Source organism: Zea mays, chromosome 7, assembly GCF_902167145.1.
Source record: "Zea mays cultivar B73 chromosome 7, Zm-B73-REFERENCE-NAM-5.0, whole genome shotgun sequence".
NCBI lineage: Eukaryota > Viridiplantae > Streptophyta > Magnoliopsida > Poales > Poaceae > Zea > Zea mays.
Genome location: NC_050102.1, coordinates 13,621,125 through 13,637,539, shown reverse-complemented (window position 1 = coordinate 13,637,539; position 16,415 = coordinate 13,621,125). Strand labels below are relative to the sequence as shown.

The following is a 16,415-nucleotide window of genomic DNA, read 5'->3' as shown; positions in this document are numbered from 1 at the left end:
CGTTCTCTATGCGATTGCAAACATACATACATCCATCCACATTTAATACAAAAGAATAGTACACCATACAAGGGAACAAATAAAGTGAGTATGCATCAAGTATGACATTCGATATCGCATTTGTTATGGTTAGAAAGAAACGGGAAAGGATCTCGCAGGGGGTTAAATCTTATGCACTAACGATCAATTACAATTGGTTCTTAACAAAAGAATTCTGTTACATATACACTAATGGAAACCTAATCACTTTAAGTTGATCAACATTGCACGAGATAAACAATTAACTACATGAATCAATTAGTATAACGGAATTTTAAATTAAACTTCCTATTTCAATAACATGAACAATGATTAACCTACCTAAAATAAAGTAACTAGGATCACAGAAAGTAAATAAAATAAAATAAAAAAAATAAAAAAAACAGAGGGGGGGGGGCAGTTGAACCGGCCCTGCGCAGGGGGCGCGGCCAGGGGCCAGGCAAGCGCGCGGGGGAGGGGGCGGCCGGGCTGGCCAGGGCGGCCGAGCCGGCCGAGCGGCCAGGGGGCGCGGCCAGGGCCAGGCGGGCGCGCGGCCAGGGCGGCCAGGCGGCCAGGCGGCCGGACGGCCAAGCGGGCGCGCGGCCAGGGCGGCCAGGCGGGCGCGCGGCCAGGGCGGCCAGGCGAGCGCGGCTGGGGCGGTGGCCGAGGAGAGAGGAGGGGAGAGGGGAGAGGGAGGGAGGAGGGAGAGAGGGAGGAGGGGGGGCTCACCGGCGGGGGCGGCCGACGGCGGGGGGCGGCGGCCGGCGCTAGGGCAGGGCGGCGGTTGGGCAGGGGGCAGGGGCGGCGGCGGCTTAGGGTGGGGGAGAGAAAATGAGAGAAAATGAGAGGGAGGGAGAAAGAATTGGGGGAAAAAGGGGAGGTGGGGGGGGGGGGGCGGTTGGGCCTGCCAAGGCCCAAGAGGGGGCGCCAGGGGCGGCTGGGCCGGCCGGGGTCGGCCCACGGCGCGGGAGAGAGAGAAAAAGAGGAGAGAGAAAGAGAGAGAAAAAGAAAGAAAAGATCTTCTCCTTATTTTCGAAATCCGATCTTTCTACATGAATGCATTTGCACTTTCAAAGCAATCAAAAGAAATGCAAGGTTCGGCATGGTGCATCAAACAACATAAAGTATTTAGGGTTTTTCTTACACGGGAATTCCAAACCGAATCCCGCTAGAACTTTGGAAAAGGTCAAGGTTTAGCGAGGGAAAAAGAAAAAGAAAAGGTAACGCCCGAATTTTGGCGAGTAAAGAAAAAGAAAAAAAATTCAACTGCAAAATTCGGGGCGTTACAAACCTATCCCCCTTAAAAGAATCTCGCCCTCGAGATTCAGGGCTGGCTAGCAAAGAGCTCTGGGTACTTGGCCACTAGATCATCTTCACGCTCCCAGGTTGCTTCTTCCTCAGAGTGGTGATTCCATCTGACTTTGCACATTCTGATGGTCTTCCTTCGGGTGACTCTATCTGCAATCTCAAGGATCTGAGCTGGCTTCTCAACATAGGTCAAGTCCTCCTGGACCTCAAGACCTTCCACTGGCAACTGCTCTTCCGGCACACGCAAGCACTTCTTCAACTGAGACACATGAAAGACATCATGCACAGCAGACAAATTCTCTGGCAAACTGAGCTGATAGGCCACTTCTCCTCGTCTTGCAAGAATCTGATACGGACCAATGTAGCGGGGTGCTAGCTTGCCTTTCACTCCGAATCTTCTGACCCCTCTGATCGGTGACACTTTCAGATAGACAAAATCTCCGACTTCAAAACTCAGCTCTCTTCTTCTTGTGTCTGCATAGCTTCGCTGCCTCGATTGCGCTATCTTCAGATTCTCTCGAACCATCTTGATGTTCTCTTCGGCTTCAAGCAAAATGTCTGGCCCAAACACTTGCTTCTCTCCAGGCTGATCCCATTGCAACGGAGTTCTACAACTCCTTCCATAAAGCGCTTGAAACGGTGACATCTTCAAACTGGCCTGGTAACTGTTGTTATAGGAAAACTCTGCATAAGGCAATCTCTTATCCCATCCGGACTGATCTTGCAACGCACAGGCTCTCAACATATCTTCGAGAATTTGATTGGTTCTTTCGGTCTGGCCATCTGTCTGCGGATGATAAGCTGAACTGAAATTCAGATGCGTGCCCAAAGCTTCATGCAACTGCTGCCAGAAATGAGAGGTGAACTGCGTTCCCCTGTCTGACACTATCTTCTTTGGCACACCATGAAGACAAACGATCCGAGACATATACAATTCTGCCAATACTGCACTGTTGTAGCTGGTCTTGACAGGTATGAAGTGGGCTGACTTGGTCAAACGGTCCACCACTACCCAGATAGAATCGTAGCCGGCTCGAGTGCGAGGCAATCCGACTATGAAATCCATACCGATTTCATCCCATTTCCACTGAGGGATCTGCAACGGTTGCAACAATCCAGCTGGTCTCTGGTGCTCTGCCTTAATTCTTCGGCAACTATCGCACATAGCCACATGTTCTGCGATTTCCCTCTTCATTCCGTACCACCAGAATTTCTTCTTCAGATCCTGATACATCTTCTCACTGCCAGGGTGAATCGAATAAGCGGTCTCATGAGCTTCCTTAAGAATCAACTCCCGAATAGACTGGACATTGGGAACACACAAGCGGTCTTTGAACCATATCACGCCTTCTGCATCTTCTCGAAAATCTTTGCCTTTGCCTTCCAGAATCAGTCGCCGAATCTCACTGATCTTTTCATCATTCTTCTGCGCTTCTTTGATTTCTCGCTCCAAGGTAGGTTCCAATTCAACTGTGACTCCTCGCGAATTGTTCAGAAATCCGAGACTCAACCTGTCAAACTCCTTGGCCAACTCATAAGGCATCGGGCGAGCGACCATCAGATTGACTTGACTCTTTCTGCTCAAAGCATCTGCCACTACGTTTGCTTTGCCTGGATGGTAATGAATTTCCAACTCATAGTCTTTAATCAACTCTAACCATCTTCGTTGCCTCATGTTCAACTCTGACTGAGTGAATATGTACTTTAGACTCTTGTGATCTGTGTAAACATCGCATTTCTGTCCATACAGGTAGTGCCTCCATGTCTTCAGTGCGTGAACCACTGCTGCCAACTCTAGATCATGGATTGGGTAATTCTTCTCATGAACCTTCAACTGTCGGGACGAGTAAGCCACAACTCTCCCCTCTTGCATCAACACACATCCCAAACCTGTGTAACAAGCATCGCAATACACCGAGAAGGGCTTGTGCACATCAGGCAAGACTAGGACAGGCGCTGTAGTCAACTTCTCTTTCAGCGCTTCAAAGGCCTCTTGGCATTTCTGGGTCCACTTGAACTCAACCTTGTTGCCTAGCAACGCTGTCATTGGTTTCGCAATCTTCGAAAACCCTTCAATGAATCGCCGATAATATCCGGCCATTCCAATGAAACTCTTGATTCCTCTAGCATCTGTTGGCGCTTTCCAGTTCAAAATGTCTGCCACTTTCTTCGGATCCACAGCCAATCCTTCCTTGTTGATTATGTGACCCAAGAACAGGACTTCGCTGATCCAGAACTCACACTTGCTCAACTTTGCATACAACTGGTGCTCTCGCAATCTCTGCAATACCATCCTCAAATGACTTGCATGCTCTTCTTCGCTTTGAGAATAAACCAGAATGTCATCAATGAATACCACCACAAACTTATCAAGGTAATCCATGAATACACTGTTCATCAAGTTCATGAAGAATGCGGGCGCATTGGTCAAACCGAAAGACATCACTGTGAACTCATACAACCCATACTTGGAAATGAATGCCGTCTTCGGAATGTCCGAAGGTCGGATCCTGAGCTGATGATAACCTGACCTCAGATCTATCTTGGAGAACACACTGGCTCCTCTCAACTGGTCGAACAGATCTTCTATTCTGGGCAAGGGATACTTGTTCTTGATCGTGACCTCATTCAAAGCTCGATAATCGATACACATCCTCTTGGTGCCATCTTTCTTCTCCACAAATAGGACAGGGGCGGCCCAAGGCGAGGTGCTTGGCCGGATGTAACCTTTCTCTGACAGCTCATCAATTTGCTTCTTAAGCTCAACCAACTCTGGTCCAGATATTCTGTAAGCTCTCTTGAAGATAGGGGCGGTTCCAGGAATAAGCTCTATGGCAAACTCAACTTTCCGCTCTGGTGGCATACCCGGTAAGTCCTTTGGAAACACATCTGGGAATTCAGACACAACCTTGATACTCTCAATTGGATCTGCTTCACTGCTATCGACAGCCATCTGATAACAACTTCCTTTCTTTGGCTCAGGCGGGACTAACTCAGTCACCACTTCCTCTCCTAGTGGGGACACTAACTTGATTGTCCTTTTATCACAACTGATCACTGCCTGATACTTATCTAGCCAATTCATCCCTAGGATGACATCTATTCCCTGAGTACCCATTACTATAAGGTTGGCGGGAAACGCTATCCCCCTTATTTTCACACTTATATTCAAACAAATGCTATCGGCTCGAATTCTACCACCGGCTGAGTCGATTTGAATGGGGGTTGACATGGTAGTAATTGGAAGATTATGTGCTTCTACCCATGATGCAGTAATGAAAGAATGCGTTGCTCCAGTATCAAATAACACTTCTGCAATATGGGAGTCGACTGGGAACATACCTACTATCATGCCGGGGGTCTCCTGAACTGCTTCAGCTTCCAAGTGGTTCAGCCTTCCATGATTATAGCGCGGCTGAGAGCGGTTGCCTGCTCCAGGCTGAGGCATATTCTGCTTCGCTGGGGCATTGGGGCCTGACTGCTGCTGGGCTGCCTTCTTCGGACATTGCATCACCCAGTGGCCTTGCTCTCCACAGTGGAAACATGCTCTGTTTCCAACCTGAGCTGGTGCTGCCTGACTGTTCTGCTGGTTTGCTGGGGCAGGAAGACGAGGTGCCTGCTGATTCTGCCTCGGAAACTGACCTCCTGACTGGTTGCTCTGACGGTTCTGGTACTGATTCTGAGGGTACTGCCTTTGAAACTGCTGATGCTGCTGAGGTGGACGCTGGTTCTGCCTGAACTGCTGAGGTTGATTGCCTGAGAAACGAGGACGATTGCTGCTTCCAGGCTGGGGTCCACTGATCTTGCGCTTACGATCTTCCATCTCCTTGCGCTTTCTCTCCGTCATGATTGCTCTGTCAATCAGGTGCTGGAATGTCGGGAAGGTGTGATTCATCAGTTGATACTGCAGAGGGTCAACCAAGCCTCTCAGGAAACGGTACTGTCGCTTGGCGTCGGTGTTGACATCTTCAGGAGCATAGCGAGACAATTGCAGAAACTTGTCCCGGTACTCACTGACAGATGATGACCCTTGCTTGAGGGCCAGGAACTCCTCCTTCTTCACTGTCATCAGACCTGCAGGAACATGGTACTGACGAAAGCTACCTCTGAACTCTTCCCAAGTGATGGCGTCAGGATGGGCATGGGTGGCGAGGTAAGACTCCCACCATGACTGGGCTGCTCCTCTCAACAGACGGGGACCATACAGAACTTTCTCCCTGTCATCACACTGAGCGGTATGCAACTCCCGCTCCACAGTGCGCAGCCAATCTTCAGCATCCATGGGGTCAGAAGAGTGAGCGAACGTTGGGGGATGACCTCTCATGAATTCAGCACGCTTGTCTCTGGGCATTTGAGGCATCTGAGGCTGGGGTGGTGCTTGCTGCTGTTGCTGCTGCTGCTGCTGAATGGCGGCCAGAGTCTGACCGATGGCCTGAACTGCCTGAGTCTGCATCAGAAACATCTGCTCGATCGACATCGGGGGCGGGGGCGGCAGGTGCTGCTGCTGAGGCACCTCCTCCTGTTGAGCGGCTCGCTCCTGCTGAGCACGCCTTCCTCCTCTGCGCCTGTTTTCTGACATCTGCAGAATGCAACCACACATCAGAACTGATCTGGCAGATCTTGCAGCATAAGAAAAGAGAAGAGAATTCTTCAACAGCACTGAACAGATGAGCATCTTCACTGATCTCCAACACAGACCACACAGCTTCTCAGATAGAAAGGAAAGTGGAATAAAAGGGGTTTCCCAACTATGGGCCTGTTTGTTTACCTCCCAGATTATATAATCTGGATTAAATAATCCTAAGAGGCAAACAAACAGTCTAGCTTATTTGCCCAGATTATATAATCTAACCCCTTGGATTATGATAATCCATAAGCAAGTGAGGAGGTGCTTATTTCAGATTATTTTTTTCCCACTTCCCCACTACCCTTTCAAGTTTCCTAGAAATTACCCACCATTGCCATTATAATCTACCGAATCGTTTTTGCGCCTATCGGATCGGAGAAGCTCGCCGCCCAACAGAAACACGCCAGATAATCTGGGTAAACAAACAAGACTACTCAGATTATATAATCTAAATTATATAATCCAGATTATATAATCATCCAAAAATAATCCAGATTATATAATCCATTGGGGTAAACAAACAGGCCCTATATAACTAACTCTTATTAACATAATAGGTAAACCAAAATGCAGGGGATACCCACACTCTGGTGACAATCATTACAAAGATCCAAACCAAACATAGTTCATCATGACAAACATAGATGCACAGGATATAGCAAACTACCCTGTCTAACTAAGACTAACTAAGACTGAGACTAAAGCTAAAACTGAAGCTTCTATGTATATATTTCGTATTAATTACAAGATCCAACTCTAACAATCTATGGCTCTAGAGTTATCTTGGTCTTGCAGGCGGGATTGCCATAAGACTGGTGTCCACGCTGAGGTGAGCGGTACGGGTGCTGAGTCCCGACGGGAGCGGGGGAACCACCATCCAAGTGACGACGTTCCGCGCGCTCAGCCCGCAGCAGGGCGATCTCAGCACGGGCCCTACTCAGCTCATCTAATGCATGGTCCAGCTCCGTGTTTAGCACGGCGGCTAGGTTGACTGTGCTGCTCAACCTAGGATTGCCCTCACCGACAGGTGAGACAATCACGCCTCCTGTGCTGCCAGATGGACAGCGGGGGTAATACTTCAGGTCAAGACCATCAGCTGCCCCACCGAAAACCGAGCAGTAGTGCGAAAGCGCACGCCGTGCAGCATCTTGCATGGCTGCCTCAGCTGAGTCCCGCTCAGAGATAGAATAGTGCTCTGAACAGGCCTCTGCACCCTGGAGACTGTTCTCCGGGCAGCGCACCAAGCAAGTTGCCTCCCAGCGGTCCGGGTAGACCCCGCGACTATGCTGGTAGACCACACAGCGATACTCGACGGACCAAGTATGCCGGTTAAATGCCCGACGTAGCAGGGTGTCGAGCGCATCGTGGAAGTGACACCCGCGAGCAGCGTCGCGAGTGATGGGTCGAGCAACCCATCCTTCCGGCTCAGGGTTAGCAGAGAAGTCGGTGTCGTGGCTCGAGCTGTCGTCGCCATCTCCGTCGTCTGGGTCTCCTCCAGCAGCTACTCCAGAAGCTGGGGCGCCCAGTGGTGGTGCAGGGGGCGGCTCCAGAGGAAGCACAGGGGAGCAGCTCCTCACAGACTCTATCTCCTGGTGGAGCGAGAAGGAAGAGCCCTGCTGCTCCTGTCGTCGACGTTCCTGCTCCTCACGCAGGCGGTGGTGTAGTCTCTCCAAGTGGCTGGACTGTCCGGCCACGGGACGGCGAAGCGGACGCTCAGCAAGGCGGGAGGGTAAGAAGGGGATGACTGACTTTCGTGCAGTGTGTCTAAGTCGAGCCATCTACAAAAGACATCACAAGCAAAAGGGTGAGAACAGAATTAATATGACCAGCAAATAATGAATCATAAGTAAATGAAGGATTAGAATAAAACACACTTTCTTCGGATCCACAGCCAATCCTTCCTTGTTGATTATGTGACCCAAGAACAGGACTTCGCTGATCCAGAACTCACACTTGCTCAACTTTGCATACAACTGGTGCTCTCGCAATCTCTGCAATACCATCCTCAAATGACTTGCATGCTCTTCTTCGCTTTGAGAATAAACCAGAATGTCATCAATGAATACCACCACAAACTTATCAAGGTAATCCATGAATACACTGTTCATCAAGTTCATGAAGAACGCTGGCGCATTGGTCAAACCAAAAGACATCACTGTGAACTCATACAAACCATACTTGGAAATGAAGGCCGTCTTCGGAATGTCCGAAGGTCGGATCCTGAGCTGATGATAACCTGACCTCAGATCTATCTTGGAGAACACACTGGCTCCTCTCAACTGGTCGAACAGATCTTCTATTCTGGGCAAGGGATACTTGTTCTTGATCGTGACCTCATTCAAAGCTCGATAATCGATACACATCCTCTTGGTGCCATCTTTCTTCTCCACAAATAGGACAGGGGCGGCCCAAGGCGAGGTGCTTGGCCGGATGTAACCTTTCTCTGACAGCTCATCAATTTGCTTCTTAAGTTCATCCAACTCTGGTCCAGATATTCTGTAAGCTCTCTTGAAGATGGGGGCGGTTCCAGGAATAAGCTCTATGGCAAACTCAACTTTCCGCTCTGGTGGCATACCCGGTAAGTCCTTTGGAAACACATCTGGGAATTCAGACACAACCTTGATACTCTCAATTGGATCTGCTTCACTGCTATCGACAGGCATCTGATAACAACTTCCTTTCTTTGGCTCAGGCGGGACTAACTCAGTCACCACTTCCTCTCCTAGTGGGGACACTAACTTGATTGTCCTTTTATCACAACTGATCACTGCCTGATACTTATCTAGCCAATTCATCCCTAGGATGACATCTATTCCCTGAGTACCCATTACTATAAGGTTGGCGGGAAACGCTATCCCACTTATGTCACACCCGGTTTTAGAAGGCAAACCGAATGCGAACCATGTACGTGCCAGGATCAGTTATTCACGTACACAGCAGTTACATAATATGGACATCATCACACAGTGCTCAAAATAGTATTAATAAGGGAAATAGTCGATTACATCATACGTCTGAGACGTCCATATAGTTCTTACAATAAATCAAAGTGCGGAAAAGAAACGTAGATAACGCGGCCTTCACAGGCAGCCGACTGGGGGTTGCCGCTAACCCACACCTAGAACTCGTCGTAATCTTGGAAGTGGTACTCTTTCCGTTTGGAAAGGAGTACGTCTGGGTTAATAACTTGGGTTAATGCTAAAACTTGGCTTTCTACTAGTAAGTAATAATCTGACCAACTAAAAGCAACTGCTTGACTTATCCCCACATAAAGCTAGTCCACTACAGCCAAACAGGATACTTGCTGAGTATGTTGATGTGTACTCACCCTTGCTCTACACACCAAACCCCCCCCAGGTTGTCAGCATTGCAACCACTGCTCAGGCGAAGATGAAGCTGTGGAAGGAGACTTCCAGGAGTTCCAAGATTACGACGAGTTCTAGGTGTGGGTTAGCGGCAACCCCCAGTCGGCTGCCTGTGAAGGCCGCGTTATCTACGTTTCTTTTCCGCACTTTGATTTATTGTAAGAACTATATGGACGTCTCAGACGTATGATGTAATCGACTATTTCCCTTATTAATACTATTTTGAGCACTGTGTGATGATGTCCATATTATGTAACTGCTGTGTACGTGAATAACTGATCCTGGCACGTACATGGTTCGCATTCGGTTTGCCTTCTAAAACCGGGTGTGACAAGCTCTCGTCGGAGTCCCACTCCCGGCAAACATGGGCATCACCGCCCTTCTTCTTGTAATATCTCTTCTTTTCCTTCTTCTTCCCCCTCTTGTCGTTATCCCTGTCACTATCACTAGACAAAGGACATTTAGCGATAAAATGACTGGGCTTACCACATTTGTAGCAAACCTTCTTGGAGCGGGACTTGTAGTCTTTCCCCCTCCTTTGCTTGAGGATTTGGCAGAAGCTCTTGATGATGAGCGCCATCTCCTCATTGTCGAGCTTGGAGGCGTCGATGGGGACCCTACTTGGTGTAGAGTCTTCTTTCTTCTCCTCCGTTGCCTTGAATGCAACGGGTTGTGCCTCGGGTATGGAGGAGGAAGCGCCTTGCTCGATGATCTTCTTTGAGCCTTTGATCATCAATTCAAAGCTCACAAATTTTCCTATTACTTCCTCGAGAGACATTAGTTTATACCTTGGATCACCACGAATTAATTGAACTTGTGTAGGGTTAAGAAAAACGAGTGATCTAAGAATAACCTTGACCATCTCATGGTCATCCCATTTGGTGCTCCCGAGGTTGCGCACTTGGTTCACCAAGGTCTTGAGCCGGTTGTACATCGCTTGTGGCTCCTCCCCTTGGTGAAGCATGAATCGACCGAGCTCCCCCTCGATCGTCTCCCTCTTGGTGATCTTGGTCACCTCGTCTCCTTCGTGCGCGGTCTTGAGCACGTCCCAAATCTCCTTTGCGCTCTTCAACCCTTGCACCTTATTATACTCCTCTTGACTTAGAGAGGCGAGGAGTATAGTAGTGGCTTGGGAGTTGAAGTGTTGGATTTGTTCGACCTCCTCCGAATCATAATCCTTGTCCCCTTCCTTTGGTACCTGCGCTCCATACTCAAAAATATCCAATATGCTTTTGTGGAGTGAGGTTAGGTGATGCCTCATTTTATCACTCCACATAGAATAATCTTCACCATCAAACATAGGTGGTTTGCCTAATGGGACAGAAAGTAATGGAGTGCGTTTTGAAATACGAGGATAGCGAAGGGGCATCTTACTATACTTCTTGCGCTCATGGCGCTTGGAAGTGACGGATGCCGATTCCGAGCCAGAGGTGGAGGGTGACGAAGAGTCGGTCTCGTAGTAGACCACCTTCTTCATCTTCTTCTTCTTATCACCCTTCCGTTGGGACTTGATGGAGGAAGAGGATTCCTCCTTGTGCTTGTGGGCGAACTCCCTTGAGTGCGTTCTCCCCGAGCTTGCGGACTTGTCGCTGGTCCTGATCTGCCTCTTGGCGGATGCTCCCGACATCACTTCGAGCGGTTAGGCTCTAATGAAGTACCGAGCTCTGATACCAATTGAAAGTCGCCTAGAGGGGGAGAATAGTCGGAATCTGAAATTTATAAAGTTAAGCACACACTACAAGCCGGGGTTAGCGTTTAGAATTGTAAACGAGTCCGAAAGAGAGGGAGAAAACAAATCACAAGCAAATAAGAACGGATGACACGGTGATTTGTTTTACCGAGGTTCGGTTCTTGCAAACCTACTCCCCGTTGAGGTGGTCACAAAGACCGGGTCTCTTTCAACCCTTTCCCTCTCTCACACGGTCACCTAGACCGAGTGAGCTTCTCTTCTCAATCAATCGGGACACCAAGTCCCTACAAGGATCACCACACAATTGGTGTCTCTTGCCTTGATTACAATTGAGTTGGAAACAAGAAAGAAGGAAGAAAAAAAGCAATCCAAGCGCAAGAGCTCAAATGAACACAAATGTCTCTCTCTCTAGTCACTAATTTAGTTGGAGTGATTCCAGACTTGGGAGAGGATTTTATCTCTTTGTTTGTGTCTTATATTGAATGTTGTAGCTCTTGTATGGGGTTTGAAGGCTGAAAACTTGGATACAATGAATGGTGGGTGGTTGGGGGTATTTATAACCCCAACCATCAAAATAGCCGTTTGTGGAGGCTGCTGTCGAATGGCGCACCGGACATTGTCCGGTGCGCCAGCCACGTCACCAGGCCGTTAGGGTTCGACCATTGGAGCTTCTGACAACTGGGCCACCAGACAGTCCGGTGGTGCATCGGACAGGTCCTGTAGACTGTCCAGTGCGCCTTCTGGCGCCTGCTCTAACTTCTGCGCGCGCAGGCGCGCACTGTAGCGCATTTAATGTTCTCTGCAGACGACCGTTGGCGCGAAGTAGTCGTTGCTCCGCTGGCACACCGGACAGTCCGGTGCTACACCGGACAGTCCGGTGAATTATAGCGGAGCGGCTCCCAGAATTCCCGAAGGTGGCAAGTTCGGAGTCAGGCTCCCTGGTGCACCGGACACTATCCGGTGGCACTCCGGACAGTCCGGTGCGTCAGACCAGGACACACTTTGGTAGTCTTTTGCTCTCTTTGTTTGAACCCTTTCTTGGTTTGTTGTGAACCTTTGGCACCTGTTAAACTTATAATCTAGAGGAAACTGGTTAGTCCAATTATTTGTGTTGGGCAATTCAACCACCAAAATCAATTAGGAAAAGGTGTAAGCCTATTTCCCTTTCACAGCACCCAACCGCTTTCCAGCTCCCGCTCCAAGGAACAATTAGCCTCCGCAGCAGCAGCAGTTCCGCCAGGGTAATGGGAACAAGTGCTTCACTTGTGGCAATGTGGGCCACTATGCCAAGAATTTCCCAAGAAATCAGCAGAGGCAGATGCCAGCACCAAATCAAGACAAGGGAAGAAAGCAGAAGGTACAAGTCAGGCAAGGGAAGCTCAACTTCACTACTCTGGAGGAGTTACCTGAGGGAGACCCCGTCATGACTGGTATCTTTTCAGTTTATAATCAACCTGCATTAATTCTGTTTGATTCTGGTGCATCTCATAGTTTCATTAGCCAAAAGTTCAGTGCTAAATGTCAACTGCCTTTCTATCGCACAAAAGGGTCATTTATGATAGCCGCACCTGGGGGTAAAATTGCAACTAACCAATTAAACCAGAGTGTGCCTATTCAACTAGGAAGCCACATCATCAAAACCACCCTCCTTGTTTTGGGTTTGGAAAATGTGGATATTATTCTGGGAGCCAATTGGATGACCAGACACCAAGTAGTGCTTGATGTAGCCAGCCGCATCGTTGAAATCAATTCCCCAATCTGTGGGAGTTTCACCTTGTTTCTACCCAGTCAAGATTCTACTCAGTCATGTGCTTTTGCTATGACGGAGTTACCCCTGAAGAAGATTCCAGTGGTCGGTGAGTATGCAGATGTTTTTCCGGATGAATTACCGGGAATGCCCCCAGACCGGAATATCGAATTCACCATCGAATTGCATCTGGGAACGACACCTATTTCCAAGAGGCCTTACCGGATGCCACCCGTTGAGTTGGCAGAATTGAAGAAACAATTGCAAGAATTGCTGGATAAGGGTTTTATCCGCCCAAGTACTTCGCCTTGGGGATGTCCAGCCTTGTTTGTAAAGAAGAAGGATGAAAGCTTGAGGCTATGCATAGATTACCGCCCACTTAACGCGGTGACTATCAAGAACAAGTATCCTTTGCCTCGTATTGATGTTCTTTTCGATCAGTTGGTCGGGGCCAAAGTGTTTTCCAAGATAGACCTTCGCTCCGGCTATCATTAGATCAAGATACGAGCAAGTGATATTCCGAAGACTGCCTTCTCGACCAGATATGGGCTATATGAATTCTTGGTGATGTCTTTTGGGCTGACTAATGCACCAGCATACTTCATGTATCTGATGAACTCTGTTTTCATGCCTGAATTGGACAAGTTCGTAGTGGTTTTCATCGATGATATTTTGGTGTACTCAAAGAACGAAGAAGAGCATGTCGGGCATTTGCATGTAGTGCTTCAACGTCTGCGAGAGCACCGTCTTTATGCCAAATTGTCAAAATGTGATTTTTGGCTAAAGGAAATCAAATTCTTGGGTCACAGTATCTCTCAGGCAGGTATAGCTGTTGATCCTGATAAGGTGCAAGAGGTGATGAACTGGAAGCCGCCAACGACTGTCCGTCAAATTCGAAGTTTTCTGGGATTGGCCGGTTATTATCGAAGATTCATTCTGGATTTCTCTCGAATTGCGAAGCCCATAACTGAATTGTTGAAGAAAGAAGCGAAGTTTGTTTGGGGTCAAAAGTGCGAAGATGCCTTCCATGCATTGAGGCAACATCTGACCACAACACCGGTGTTAGCGCAACCCGACAGCAGCAAGCCATTTGATGTGTACTGTGATGCCTCTGGCACTGGACTGGGTTGTGTCTTGATGCAAGACAACCGAGTCATTGCTTACGCATCAAGAGCACTCAGGCCTCATGAGCAAAATTATCCCACTCATGACTTGGAGTTAGTCGCCGTGGTCCATGCATTGAAAATGTGGAGACACTATTTGATGGGAACCCACTGCAACATCTTCACAGATCATAAGAGCCTTAAGTACATCTTTACTCAGGCTCATCTCAACATGAGGTAGAGAAGATGGCTAGAGCTTATCAAGGACTATACCTAAAGGTACATTATCACCCAGGAAAGGCCAATGTTGTGGCAGATGCCTTGAGTCGAAAATTGCAATGCAACTGTGTCATGATGGATTCTCGCATCAACACCCTGTGTGATGAGTTGAGCAAAATGAAGATTGAAGTGATTCCTTCTGGTGCTTTGTCTCACATTTTTGTTGAGCCAACTTTGCAAGACCAGATCATCATGGCCTAGCTCAGTGACAAGGGAGTGCAATTATTAAGGAGAACCTCCATTAGAAGACCGAGAAGTATAAATGTTTCCGCCAAGATGGAAAGAGTATATTGTGGTTTGAAAGCAGATTGGTGGTTCCTAAAAATAAGGATCTCAAGAAGAAAATCTTGGATGAGGCCCATCTCTCCAAATTCTCCATGCATCCAGGGAGCTCCAAAATGTACCATGATTTGAAGCCCTTGTATTGGTGGACCAGAATGAAGAGGGAGATAGCCCAATATGTATTAGAATGTGACTCCTGTCAGAGGATAAAGGCAAGCCACTTGAAATCAGCTGGAGCTTTGCAACCCCTATCTATACCTTCGTGGAAATGGGATGACATCAACATGGATTTCATTGTGGGTCTGCCCAACACCTCTCGTCATCATGATTCGATTTGGGTTATTGTGGACCGACTGACGAAAGTGGCACATTTTCTCCTAGTGCACACCACTGATAAGGCTCAAAAGTATGCAGAGTTGTACATTGACCAAATCGTGTGTTTGCACGGATTGCCCCGGACCATTGTTTCTGACCGAGGAGCCCAATTTGTTGCTAGATTTTGGAAACAACTGCAAGAGTCTTTGGGAACCAAGCTAATTAGAAGTTCACCTTACCACCCGCAGACTGATGGTCAGACCGAGAGGGTAAATCAAACTCTAGAAGATATGTTGAGGGCTTGTGCGATCGATTGTGGCAAGAACTTGGATAAGCACCTCTCCTTGGCAAAGTTTGCTTATAACAACAGTTATCAATCCGACCTAAAGATGGCACCCTTCGAAGCTCTCTATGGAAGAAGGTGTAGAACACCCCTCAGTTGGTCTCAGCCTGGAGAAAGAGAAGTTTTCGGACCTGACTTAGTGACTGAAGCCGAAAGGAAGGTCCAACTAATCAGGAAGAATCTAGAAGCGGCTCAGGCCAGGCAGAAGAGTTACCATGATAAGAGAAGGAAACCTCTCCAGTTCGAGGTGGGATATTTCGTATATCTGAAGGTATCACCCACCAAGGGAGTGCAGAGGTTTGGGATCAAAGGCAAGTTAGCCCCTCGTTACATTGGACCTTATGAGATCATAGAAGCATGTGGACCCGTGGCATACAAATTGAAGTTACCTCCAAAAATGTCTACCATCCACAATGTATTCCATGTATCCCAACTGAAGAAGTGTGTTCGATTACCGACTGAGATCATAGCAGAACCAGAATTGGAGATAGAGCCAGATCTATCGTACCAAGAGTACCCTTCCAAGGTTCTGGATTGCAAAGAAAGATCAACTCGGGCTAAATCGATCAAAATGTATAAGATCCAATGGAGTAATCACTCAGAAGAAGAGGCTACTTGGGAGACTGAGGAATTTCTGCGTTCCAACTTCCCCGATAGTCTATCTAAGGAAATTGGTACATAATCATGCCCAACCCCCCTGCCCTATGAATCAAAACATAAGAAAAATGATCTTAAAATAGAATAAGTTAATTATAATACTAAAGTTAAAAGGACTTCCTTCTGAAGTTGCAAAGAGAATGACATTCGAAGAGCAGTTTGCCTTAATGAAAAAGTCACCCACTTCAAGCAAGCCTTAACCCTCACTTCACCCCGGGAGGACTCCGACCCGAATCTCGGGACAAGATTCCTTTAAGGGGGAAGGCTGTGACACCCCAGTGTCACCTAGGGTTTCTTCTCAGTACTAGCTCAAGTACCATCAATTCATGTAAACCAAATTGAGCAAGAGGCACCAATCAACTTAAGAATAAAAGATCCACTAAGTTATATCTAAATAATCATGTCTAAAACAAATGAGGTTTTCAAAAAAAGGAAAAATGTTGAAACCCTAGAACAACCCTAATTAAGCCACTTAAGTAGAAAGGAAGAAAAGGGATAAAAGACCATGAAAAACATGGAATCATGGCTTAGGCCAATTATAAAAATTGGAATACACTAACTAAGCTACAATAAAGATTCTAAAAGTTTGGCCAAAATAGTTTGTTAAAAACTCCAAGCAAGCCTTTCAAGTGGAGGTTTAATGGGGAAATCTGAAATTCTGATTTCTGAATTTTCAGCCTC

At 47.7% G+C, this 16,415-nt stretch overlaps 1 pseudogene; it reads left to right on the top strand.

The window, feature by feature from the left end:
• LOC103633731 (CRAL-TRIO domain-containing protein C23B6.04c-like) overlaps positions 1 to 16,415 on the top strand; it is an 82,976-nt pseudogene that overhangs the window by 35,276 nt on the left and 31,285 nt on the right.